The sequence below is a fragment of the Sebastes fasciatus genome, chromosome 6, assembly GCF_043250625.1.
Source record: "Sebastes fasciatus isolate fSebFas1 chromosome 6, fSebFas1.pri, whole genome shotgun sequence".
NCBI lineage: Eukaryota > Metazoa > Chordata > Actinopteri > Perciformes > Sebastidae > Sebastes > Sebastes fasciatus.
Genome location: NC_133800.1, coordinates 15,081,580 through 15,095,364, shown reverse-complemented (window position 1 = coordinate 15,095,364; position 13,785 = coordinate 15,081,580). Strand labels below are relative to the sequence as shown.

Here is a 13,785-nt window from a genome sequence, read left to right as displayed (position 1 = left end):
TGGACGCCAAATGTAGCTTTTGTGTAACATTGCTGTTCACATGTGTCTCTAAGATTGAATGAATTGCCTTATTTAAGTTATTCAACTAATTCATTTTGTCTCCATGGCTCTATCAACAGTTACAGAGGAAGCCTTAATAGGTGATGAGAAGGGACATCGCACATAACAGCATCCCATTAAATGAAGTGAATGCAATTTTCCTGGTAATAAGAATGAGTTACAGAGTGAAGATGAAAAATGGATGAAGTGGAAGTGATGCATCCGAGTTAATAGAGATCTTACTGTACATGACACGAGTCACTTCTGTCCATTAAATCAAAGCAGTGATCAGTTCAGTTAATGTGCCTCTGGTCATATCACGGTTTTCTTCCAGCTGGCCCAGCTGATGAACACACACACACACATATGTATATATATATATATATATATATACACAGCACACTTAGGTACACGTATACAGATAAGCACAGGTGCATGAGAACAACACAGATACCCCCTCGCACACACACACACACATCCCCACTAACATCACGTCAAGCTGAATAAAGCGCAATGACAGCTGGGTAAAATTGCACCTATAAATCATTTGTCAGACTGGTCTAAATTCTATCTGCCAGCCATACATGCAGTCAAATCTGTCCCCATAGCCACACACACACACACACGCTCACACGCTCACACACACACACACACACACACACACACACACACACAAACACACATTCATTCATATTCCTGGATGGATCTGTCTGTGATATTGGGCCACTACACTGACAAATTCTCTCTCATAAACACATCAACTCTGGGCTCCATTTTCATGCAGGCACAAAGCTGCAGTGTAGTGGTCTTTTCCAAGGGAGGAGGGAGATTTGTTTTTCTTCACCTGCGCCTTTTCAGCATTTAAGATTCACCATGAGACGCTAACCTGCTCGGACGATCGGTGCATCTATACAATACTTTTGACTTCTAAATACTACACATATTTCAACCAGTAGACAGAATCAGTCAATCTAGTTACATTCTGATGATGGCAGTAATGCTGGGAAGGCAGAAAAAAGATTGTCTGATTTTTACCAGCTTCTCTCAGCAACAACTGTGCCATGTAAGAATGCCTTCAGATTTATCTGATTTACTCTCAGACAAGCATGTGAAGTCATCAGGTTTGTGCTCTTTGCAGATTTGCAGTCTGAAATTTGAGTGACGTGCATTGTCAAAGCACAATTACGTGATTATCTTGATTAAATCTTGTACAGACATCACCAGGTTGTTGCAAAAACAATCAAACTTTTGTACTCTTGTGCACATCAAACTACTGGGCTATAATATGTTATTCTACACTGCCTTCCAGTTTATGGACTAAAAAATATAGGAGTGTTGAAAACACTGACATCCTCAGGACACATTGGACAGACATGCAAAGTCATAATGTAATTAAATATTCTCACTCCCATTTAAAACCCTTCTGGATCACTTCTTCTGACCAATTTCCTTCATGACGCCTGAAGCATCACATATTTAATTGGGATAGAGCTTGTCCTGTTGCTGCACTGAAAAACTGAAACAACTATCTGAATCAGACAGATTAGTCATGGCTGTTGGTTAAATGTCATAGTTGTGTAGCCAAAAACAAGAAGAGCGCAGCCTCTCTAATAACGCGATGCTGGTCTGATCTATAACTTGGAGCCATAAAGCCCCTCTATTATGTCTTTTTTATGACATGGCAGGGAACAAATCGGAGATCAGTGTTTTTTGATTTATTGTTGGTACAACCAACTACACAGCAACTCTTCAGCATAGCATTATTACTATTACCGGTTTGTTTAAAGTAGAAGTTTGGAGACATGTTTCAACTTCTTCTGGTTACGCTGTTCCCGTCTCTGAGGGACACAGGATAGTTTTCCACCAAAAAGGGTGTGTGGCCATGAGAGCCTGCTCATATTACCGGTCTGATGTATTGTGTGCAGTGCATAATTTTTATTAAAAATAAAATCAGTACTCACAGACAATATGGTGAATTTTGACTTAACATTTTTTAGTACGTTATGATGACAAGCCATGATTGTTACCAGCCCCTAACATGCTCACTGATAATGTAGAGTACAATAGAATGATAGTAATCACCGCCTGTTTACATGCACGTAGGTGTACATTCTCCGCAGAAGCTGAAATACCAGAACTGCCACTTCCACTTCCACTGTGCATCGTGCACTTGAAGGCAATTTGTTTGTTCCGCCTTGATTCACAAAATTAGTGCCCCTCTCCCTCTCACACACTCACACACAAACACACACACAAGTCGTCACAGCTTGACGGTCATTTCCTTGTCCAGATAAATCAGTCAGACAAAATGTGCCAATCATCCACACCACTCAGGGAATGAAAAACAATTTCAACACAAAGCAAAAATCAAAAGGAAAAACTCAAAATATTGCCACACTGTTGTGAGTGTATGTATGACAAAGCCCTATGTATTTTTTGTCCCACTTTTCCTTTCACAAAAACATTCTCATTTAAAACTGCAGGAAATCAGAAGGTGCCGTATGTCTTTCTGGTGACATTTGTCACTGAGAAAAGCGGAGCGATCAGGCCCGGGTGCTTTGGCTGGGGGCCCTGCCATCCATCACGGAGACCGGGTGGTAAATGGCTTATGTAATTCTGTTTCAGATGAATGACCATGGAAGGGAGTGTCACCACTAACATTATTGTGATCTATACAGTAGCAATGAGAGAAGGAAGGAGGAAGTGAGAGAGAGAGAGAAGGAGATGCCGTTTTGGGCACAGCACACAAGACTGCATATTGAAAGATGCATGAAATTCTGATTATGGTCAAAGTGCTTTTTTGCTGTTTTTAGGGCTGTAGCTACAACTGTTATTTTCATTATCAATTAATCTGTTGATTATATTTTTCATTATTATATTAATCTCAGTCTATAAATAAAAATATATTTAATTGACTATCATATAGCATGAAACTCACGCTAAAAATGACTGAAACAATTACTTTGTCATTCAAATAATTGTTGCAGCTCAAACTGTTTTACAATATAGGTAATATAGGCAAAAACATAAAAAATACCAAAATGATATTCTCATAAATGCTTATGGAGAAATAAATAAATTGTAACAGTAGGGGTGTAATAGGGTATTAAATTCACAGTTTTACATGTACAACAGTTATCAGGTTAATGTTTGATGTTTTAATTTTTCTTTTGAAAAACATGAACCTGAACCGAGGTAGGCTCGTGGGCCATAATTAATGTTGTCAATAAGTGATCTAAAAGAAAGAAAGAAGAAAGGGTTTCGGCTTTCCTCAAACTTAATAAAAAAAAGGATGAGCACGAGATTGAATATTATACCGAGCTCCAGCACTTTGTGTTCTTACACAGCTTGTTATTGCTTTACCTTGAAATGAATCTGCAGCAAGAAGGTACTTGAACATTGTGTGGAGAAGGACTTACACCTCAGTCTGTTTTAGTCTACCTCTAGTAATAGATTCAAACGGGTGTTACAATCACAACATTAGTTTGTTCTGAGAGACATAACATTCCCTGACTTGGGTTGAACAGCACATTTATTTCTGGAAAAGTATTTTTTGTGATTGGTTTTTGTTGTCATTGTTTTTCAATTTGTCATCATCAGTGACATCTGTCTCTTTGCATTCTTCTGTCCACCTTCAAAAGACATTTAGAAGTTTTCTTTGATTTAAGCTGCATAGATAAAGATATGTATTGTATATACGTAACTTGGAGGAAAGGCTTGTCATACTGAGAATAGCGCTGGTCCACCTTAACAGCCCGCCTTAAGCGAATCTGAGCCAAAGTTGTGGCTAACTGTGGAGCTAACCCCTTCAATAAGCAGACTGTGGCACCCAAGACGTGGGAACTTGGCTTGTGTCTTGGGGAGTTGTTGCGACCCACACTCGTTGACGTTAACGTTATGTGTTGCTGCTAGATTGTATGCTACTATTGTTTAGTTGCACACCGGATAGCACTTTGAGTAATGCTCTTATTTAAACTTTCTTTTATATTGTTTTTAATATTGGGGAGTGCTATTGTAAGTTTAATGACATCTTATCTTTCACATTGTGACATAGTATATTTTTGGCATCATTAGGCAAAAAATCAATAATAACCTGTCAACATATTGTAATTCAAGTGTTCTGAGAGATAACTAGACCTCTGCATCACCTCACAGCTCTGTTTTTAGGCTTTAAAAAAAGCTAGCCCGTGACGGGGAACTTTGACCAATCACAGGTCATTACAGGGAGTGTTCCTATTGGCTGTTCATTCAACAGTGGCAGATGTCAATCACTCGCGAACTCCGATCAAATGGTCAAACTAGGCAGCGCTGATCAAATACGAATCAATATTCTGTTACTGTAGTGCCTATTTCTACATCTTGTAGTGTACCGTTTAGCTGTAAAATGAGAAAGTTTGCTCCGTCTGGTGTGCGGTGCTTGGTATTTCCTCAACTGATCTCAACATGGCTGCCGGGTCACAAACTTACCCATCTTACAGCTAAACAGTACACTACAAGATGTTTCTGAAAACATTTGAGGCGAGAAATATTTAGTTCAAAACATTAGCCCACCCATCACTGATGCCAGTTGTCTACAGGGATTTAGAGTCTTGACAGCATTTTATGTTCCTTTATATCTTGGACATCAGTTTTTTACTTTGTGTCAGATTTGCAATTTGTTTCTGAGAGAACAAAAACAGAAAAGAAGGGGAGATGGAAGAAAAAGAAAGGTAACAGAAAGGTCAGCATGATTTTTTATTTCTAAATGAAGTTATCTAGAAAATGGCACCATTTAACAGCTCGGAGATGGAGACTCGGGAATGATTGGCATGATTGCTCAGCTAATTTATCCGTTTCTGATAATCGCTGTCATTTTTATGACCCTGTAATGTTCTTATTGGGTCAATAGGTCAGTGATTGACAAGATTCCACTCAGGTTGAGGTTTTGTTCTTTATTCTTTAATACCGTTGCCTTCAAGACTGGAGGAAGACTCATTTTTTTGTTATTTATTTTACGTATAACTTCAAAATTTGGTCGGGAATGGATAAAAAAAGTTTGACTATGTATAGAACATGTGTATTGATTAGATATTATTATAATAATTAAGTATAAATAGTAGTAGCAGTAGTATCTCTTTCCTCCCTTATTGATTATTGTCATTGTTGCTGAGAAATAGGGAAAGCGCTGTTGACGTTAAATTACCTCTCAGCTCTTCCTTCTGTCATTAACCCCGCAAAATCAATTTCACCCTCCCCTGCTCCCAAAAAGACATCCATGACCTCTACTTTCACAAAGGTGGTAACATCTGTGAGCGAATTACATCTTAAGTAATGTGTGTGTTTGAGAAAGAGTGTGAGTGGGAAAAAAGAGAGCAAAATGATCTGCTGAACTTTTAAATGAACCTAGCTACAATAATTCTAATTTTCAGAAGTGTGCCTTTTTTTTGCGTACATTATAAGAGGGTAGGACGGGGAGTGCATGTGTACCATGAGTATTTCTTACTCATTTACAGTAAAACACTTGACACTGTCAAATATATTTGGCCCCACTGCATCGGCCGAATAGAGAAACATTGTCTGTCCTGAAAATAATGCTGCCCATATTATCCAGATGGTGCTGATTCACATCAGTAAGCTCAGCTTTTGAGCTTCACAGCCAGATCCTTGAGATTCTGTCTAAGATCTACAGACGGGGAGCCCAGGCGGGATTTAGACGGTACAGAAAATCTGGGCCTGTGTGTGCAAAGCTCCTAAGAACTAAAGGACTCACTCAGGATCACTAGTGAGGTCACATTACCATGTGAATTTCTATGGAGATACTTTGAGGCAACATGGTGGAGCAATTTCACAAAGTGATGACATATTGTACTTTGTTGCACTTTGTTTTTGTTACGGAGCAATATATCAGATCCCATTACTGCACAGGAATGCTGCCTAAAGTTGTGGCTTGTGTATCATCCCACTTTTTACTTTAAAGATATGCACATAAACCAATAATGCCTTACATTACTTTATGATATGCTCCTACATGAGTACAACTCAGATTTTGAGGCTGTTCTGCTTCAAAGAGCTTGTTGTTCTTCACTCGTGTGAAGACAAAGAAAGAAGTCAGCAACACGGAGCAAGATGGGGAGTTTTGGAAAGCAGTTTTTTCACAAATGCATCCAGAGATCTTTGCTCACAGCTGATTCGATATAGGAAATGAAATCCTTTGAAATCTGTCTCTCTACCTTAGAGTAGATAGGGTTCAAAGACACTTTATAGGCATCAGTCAATAAACAACTCATACCTATGGATGCTATTGCTGTAAAATGTAATATTCCTCGCTCTATGAGTAGACCCTGGTTTTGTCTGTTTGCATTTCATCGTCTCTCATCTTTTCCATCTTTACTTTAATATGTCTGCATTTTCTCAGCATGTTCCCACCCTTTTTTATTTTTCTGATTTCCTTCTGTTTTTGTGTGTTTGGAGCCTATTTCTTTCTATATCCTGTTCATTTTGTTTGTTTTTTTTTACTCGCAGCTAGTTCGTTTCCACTTTCTGTCTCATCACACCTGCTATTTTTTTCCTCCTGTTTTTTTTTTTTTTTTTTTTTTTCATCTCCTGGCCTGTGTTTCTGGTGACAGATGGAGTCAGGGTGGCATCATTCAGGTAAAGATGAATGGGACTGACAGGCCTACTGAGGACACACTGGGCCAGTACAGCACCAGGCTCACATGCTGACACACACACACACACACACATACACACACACGCAAACAAACATGGCTTGTTATGCTACTCAAGCGTTCTCATATCTCTTGAGCGTAATGAATGCAGAGTGTAATTACTGTGGAATTGTTCACTTTTAGTTTTTTAGGGATGGTTAATTTATTTGCCTAAAAAGCCCACTCAGATGTAGGTTGTGAGGGAAAAAAAAGAGAGAATGAAATCTTTGAAAACTAGTTATTTATGTCATTTGAAAAGGCTCAAAGGCACTGCCATAGATCAAGGGGTTTCTTCAGACTTGTTAGTATACAACTCACATAACACATTTAGCCTTGAGCTCCTGCGCTAATGAAAATAGCTTGCTACCATAGTGACAAGAGCCCGCTACTCATTGTTAAGGTTCCAGTTCAATTACCAATTGGACAGAATATCAAGTGCTCAGGTGCTTTCTTTCTTTCATTCATGTATATTTGAATTTTGCTTTCCAGTGTAGACCAAACTCCTCTAAAAGAACCACGACTGCAGAGACTCTGGGTTCAATCCCCAGTAGCTGTATGCACCCAGTGGGTTTTGCGTTCCATTGAACACAGTTGGAGATGTTTGCAGGTGGGAAATCTAGCGATTGCTTCCATAGTAGTTACTGTGAAATTCAGATTTGGGAGCAGGGTTTACATTAGCCAGCATATAGATTAAATTATCAACAGCCAATATGTTTGTTGGGAAATATGCCAAATAAAGAAAAACATTCATTAATAGCATATTAAATAGCCTGATATTGTAAGATATGTTGCCAAGGAAACTTAAATATGAACTTATGTTATATAAAAGTTAACATGCCTCCCCTTGATTCTAAACCAATACACTATTTATCAAATTCAGCAAATATTTCCCAAAGGTCCGCTAGCTGTCCGTTCTGCGTGTGTGCTGAAAAAGCCAGTGTTCATACACCACCCTGGCTCTGTAAATGGGAAACAAACAAAGTGGCTCAGAACGAGCCACTAGGTACCGGATGTCATTTCTTTTTACAATCGAAGCTTCTATTCAGGTTTCTGAACGGAGCTTTGAATGTCTGTCGTCATATTTTATAACGTTTTTGACTAAAGTGAAATTGTTGTTTTTGAAAGGCTAAAGCCCAAAAATATGGATTGAAGCAGAATATTCCATTTGATAAAAACATGTTGTAAATTTTGGAAATGATTACATCCATCTTTTTTCAATACATTTTTGACTTTTGGACTTTGAACTGAGACAATTACAGTTACAAGGAGCGCCGCCTTACTGTGAGTGTGTGTGAGAGAGACAGAAAGATTGAGAGGGGAAGAGAAGCTGGACTATTGCACACAATGTTTTGGTAATGTATAATAATAATTTGAAAGTCAATGTTATGAATGAAGCTTCAAACTATTCGGTAGGATTCAGCCCTACAAGCCACACAGCACTATTTAGAATTTGACAAACGGAATGGAATTCGGAACAACCAGCCTTTTTATTTTATTTTAAAAAAGTTTCTTCATTGAACTTATTTTCAAGTTATGTCACAAATGTAGGCTATTATATGGCTATTTAAAACATATGTCCAGTAGTTGTTCTATATGGCTGTAATACTGGAATATTAGCAACCCCACAGGAGCAGACGCTGAACTGCTCAAGGGCGCTTCAACAGACAATTTTAAGGGAGCAGAGAATATCAGTTATCCACTTACAACTCGGCCGTTGGCGAGAAGATTTCGTCATGCTACAAATGCTTCTAGAGCAATGTAATGTTAAGAATAATGGACTAATATAGAAACTTCACACTCTCATTTTAAAATATCTGATGTTCCTTCCAAGGTACTGAGTGATACAGTCACCTCTCACATTGGTGACAAGAATAAAAGAACACATGATGTGTTAGCCAGTTGATGTCACTATATCAGCATAAATTGACCATTATAAGCCATAAATGTGCTATTTATTGCAGGGCTGTTGCACTGGATTACTTACTATGTCCAGACATTTTATATCATATACCGTATTATGTTTTAGATAGGATATGTCATATTGCTTCCACAATATGTTGAATTTGCTTAAGTTGGATCATCATTTTCACACTATCATCTCTCCGTTCTGGTTTTGTTGTGATGAAGTACTGAGGATGGCAACCCTCACCCCCTACTGCTGCCCCATCTGGCCCCTCAATGTAACTCTCGACCACAGTCGCCACGGATACTGCGACCCAATCACCTCTGCCCAGGGTTCTCATAACAGCCATGGCAACCAATTTGTCAGCTTGCCAACTAGCCAGCCGTTGCAGCCCAATGAGTATGTTTGCATATGCTGACTACATTGTTCTTGGTCACGAACACTATTTCAAACTTCTACATTGGTAACTTTAGTTTCTTCATCAGAAGACGGGTCTGCGGTCTGCATCAATAACTAAGAGATGAAGTGGAGTGTAATGATGGGGGCCAAACTGTTCTCATCGTACAGCACGGAGGCTTGAGACAAATCCTTTATTTTACGCGGGGACTGACTGACGCAGGACATTCCGGCTCAGCGCTGAGCACCTGTGTTGGCACTCCACTTGAATGGAGTTAGTTGTTAATGCGACAGCCTTTTCTCTGTTGAGTCAGATTACTGTGCTGTCATCAGAGTTTCATGAGGAGAGGCCATCTGCTCAGACAGATCTTACAAGATGACTGTGGGTTGATACCGAGCCCTCTGGGGAGAGCACACTGACAAGGATCCTGTACAAACCTATTGATCTGAAAATGTAGTCCTAATGGTTTTCTAATTTTTACTTTTGTCTTCAAATGGCTTCATGACCCAAAGCTTGAGCTGTACAATTGAAAATGCAGTGTATGTGTAGATGGATGGGTGCTAATGTCATGTTAGTGGGGAAAACAACTTTCACTGAGCTTTTCTTGGCTCCCAACTTGATTATTTAAAGATGTAGGTCACTTTTCTAAAGCTTTTTCTATTCAATAATATTTACTTTGATTGGCTGGTTCAATAATATCATCTTCTGATAACTTAGAGGAACGGTGTGTAACATTTCGGTGGATCTATTAGCAGAAATGGAATATAATATTCATAACTATGTTTTCATTAGTGTATAATCACCTGAAACTAAGAATCATTGTGTTATTGTTTGCTTAGAATGAGTCCTTCATATCGACATAGGGAGCGGGTCTTCTTCACAGAGTCCGTCATGTTGCTCCGCCATGTTTCTAGCACAGAAACGGACAAAACAAACACTGAACCAAACCAAACATTTCGCGGACCCCCTCACAGAGGGCTGCGGACATGGGGGTCCCCAGACCACACTTTGAGATTCACTGGTGTAGGACATATTGTTGTGCATATACAGTACATGCTACACTCACACCTGATGAAAAACTCCTCAACCCTCTGAGACCCACAATAGACCCATTTTTGTCTTTTTTAGGGAGGCACATGGGGTCTTTAGGGGAAGATATCAGGTCAACAGTAGATGTCACATAGAAGTGGTGTACATCATCTGAAAGCTGTTTTTTCCCCCCACAACTGCATGTGATTATCATAAAGTGGGCATGTCTGTAAAGCGGACTCATGGGTACCCATAGAACCCATTTTCATTCCATATCTAGAGGTCAGAGGTCAAGGGACCCCTTTTGAAAATGGCCATGCAAGTTTTTCCTCGCCAAAATGTAGCCTAAGTGTGCAGCGTTATTCAGCCTCCTTCCAGACATGCTAGCATGAAGTGGTTGGTACAAATGGATTCCTTAGGTTTTCTAGTTTCATATGATATCTGTACCTTCTCTAGCTCTAAAACTGAACCTGCTAGAGCATCTGAAAGTCAGGATCACGGGGTCTCAGAGGGTTAAAGCCTAGAAATAAAATCTTCCTCATCAACCTGCCTTGTGAGAAAAGAGTTGAAACTATCTAACACACTTGTAGTCATGGTTCAGGCAAGAACACCTTCATCAGCAGTTCATAATAAGAAACCATCTGTTTAGATCTTATAGGACTGACGGGGCGATACAAATACTGATGACTTCTGTATAGTAAAGATAGTTCACCATATGCTAACAGAGTATGAAAACACTATGCTTGGCAAATACGGTAGAGGAGTGATGCTGTGAGATAATAATGAGGAGACAGGGACTGAAAAAGGAGAGAGGGGCACTGGGAGTTGGAGCAACGGGAAAAGTGAAAATGCTGACAACACTGGCGAGAGAGACAAATTGAATGAATGTAGGCAGAGTGGGGAAGATGAAAGCATTAGGATAACGATGGAGGGAGGATAGAAAAAGGGACAAGAGGGGAGAGAGAGAGAGAGATGCAAAGTGACAGACAGAACGAAAGAGGGGTGAAGGAAACAAGAAGTCACAGACTAAAATGGAAACTGATGGACGAAGAGATGAGTAATAACAGTGAGCAACAGCAAGCTTTAGAGAAAGACAGTCGGTGCGTAAATCAAATAGAAACAGAAGCTAAGCTCAGCTGAATTAAAAACACAAAAGGACAGAGATAGATAATGAGAAGTAGGAAGAAAAGGTTTGTATTCCCATTACTTGTCTGTGATGAATCATAGGCCATTTAATTATACGATTAGCCAACACACACACACACAAACAGACAGACTTTCTAATGATAGTGTGTTGGTCAGCCATTAGGCTTCACCATGACAGACTAATAGAACTTCCCATTATAGCCAGACCCCTTCACACACGATGGCAAACAGTTCCTTTACTTACTCTAGATTTCCTCTAAATATGGTGCCTGTCGGAGTCCCTAATGACTGTGACTAGAACATTATAGGGATCCATTAAAGAGGAATTGTTTTCACTCCACTCAGGGCAAGTGGAACGCTCGCGTGGGGAAAACTAATTTCTCCCACCACATGAATGTATCATTGTTATTCACACACACACACATCGGTCTCACTCAGAGACAACATGTATGAATGCAAACAAACACACAGTAAGGAAGGAGAGAATCTATCATATTTCATTTTTCCATTTATCTATCTGCAATATCTATTCTTCCATCCATGAATTCAGCAACAGTCAGGTCATTTGTACAGTATTGTCATTATTTATCGGCTTATAAATAACTTACCTGTGTGTATCGAGTTGTGCAAAACAGCTTAATTTACATAAATGAGGTGATTAAGGCTTAGCAGCATCACAGCGCGACGGTAGCTTTGAACTGATGCAGATGCAGAGCATTTTAATTTCGTTAAATGCATGTAATCTTATTACCATATATAGGATGTCTGTTGACATTATGTTAACAATCACTAGAACAAATGCCTCTGAGGTTCAATAAGCTCATTGGGAAACAAGCCTCCTGTTTGTTTGTTTGTTTGTTTATCATCCCAGTAGAAAGTTGTAATATAAGTCCTTCCTCTGTTCTTACTGTAAATCCCCTTATTATAATGCAAACAATATATTACAATGCAACATCACAGATACAATAATAATACAGTAACACCAACAAAAGTACACTATATTTTCAGATTTCAGTTCACAAGAAAGAGTCACCTCTACAGTCGGATTTAGTTGGAAAATAAATAGATTAAAGCCCTCGCAGCCACATTGGGTGAATAAATAATAGGTGTTGAATTCCAATATTATGCTCTACGTGCTACTGGCCATTTTCACTTGCACGCTGGAAATTGTTTATTAACCTTTCTGTTAAATCTTGCAGACAGGATGAGTTAAAGCTATCTATGTAGCCCTTTGAGGAATTAAATAACCGTGCCTTCTGGATGTTATAATGCTGTTAGATAGATAGCTGAATGTTGAGGCGGTGTTCATATACGAACCAGCTGGGTTGGCCTTTCAATATGTCATGGCATCATTACAATTACAGATTGTCTGCTTGTTTGTCTTCTCTTTTATACGCCGTCACATGCAGTGATTACAACTAGCCGTGGACACAGGTGCTCTGGCTGGAGGCCCACCTGTTTGCCTCATTGTGTCTCTCTGCTTTGTTCTATTTTGTGTCTCTGTCGTTGTCCATTTTAATGTTTGCCCACATGCATCCAATGTGGTGGGACAGGGGAGCTAATTTTTTGGCCCACCCATTTATTTTTTATTTTTCCCCTCTCAGAAGCTCTTTTTTTGGCTTCATTTTAGTCTTTTAGTCTGCTCCTCAAGGCTATTTTATTTATTTATTTCTAGGTAAATCTGTAAGGAATGGATTAAACTGTAGTAAACTAGCAACACCAAGATTCTGCATGTCACTGGCTAACTAGAGTCATTATTTTGTAGGTTTACTGTACAGGTGACGTTAGAAAAAGCCCTGTTCAGGACCGGCATATGCACTATATTCCCACACTGCATAGGAGCAGTCCTGGATGCTACTATATGAGTATAGGCTAATGTTAGCGGTTCACAGTAATAGCCCTTGGTGAAGTCAAAGTACCTAAGCATATAGAACTAAATGTTATTTTTGAAAGGCTAAATACCAACAAATATGGATTGAAGCAGAATATTTTGTTAGATAAAAACATGTGAATTTTTGAAAATGGTTATATCTATCTTTTATCAATACAGTTTGACTTTTGGACTGAAGACTGAGACAATTACAGAGAGAGGATGGAGCGCCACGTCACTTGTGTATCCCGAGAGAGAGACAGAGAGAAAGACGGTGGACTGCATGGCAATGTTTCTGTAAGTTATTGATAATAATAATTCAAATGTCAACATTATGAATGAAGCGTTAAACTATTCAGTAAAGCCCTAATTATGTATGCATATAGTGCACACACAGGACACAACTTTTATAGTTAGACAAAAAGTGTAATTATTTTCGCTGTAATTTCTGATATTTTACACATACTGTATGATATGAGGAATACTTTGGGCCTACGTACCTTAGTGTGATTATAAGTACAAGTGAGTGAATATTGGCGTGCAAATTAGTTTCTATATCCCATTCATTGTCTCAATATGCTTATACGGCCATTATGTAAATGCGTCAATTTGGCTGCCGGAGGAGAGGACAAACGTTAATTGGCTACTCCTGGCAACTGTCGAGGGGCTTTTATCATGAAAAAACCCCACCAAAATCCCATCTATTTGGTTTTCT

At 39.1% G+C, this 13,785-nt stretch overlaps 1 long non-coding RNA gene across 2 annotated transcripts in view; it reads left to right on the top strand.

Moving 5' to 3' along the window:
- The window catches only part of LOC141769105 (uncharacterized), a 153,949-nt gene that overhangs the window by 54,757 nt on the left and 85,407 nt on the right, over nucleotides 1–13,785 (top strand). For both annotated transcript variants that reach the window (XR_012594263.1, XR_012594264.1), the window contains exon 2: nucleotides 13,251–13,367. This is a non-coding gene — a long non-coding RNA (uncharacterized LOC141769105). The remainder of the gene's footprint in view (nucleotides 1–13,250; nucleotides 13,368–13,785) is intronic.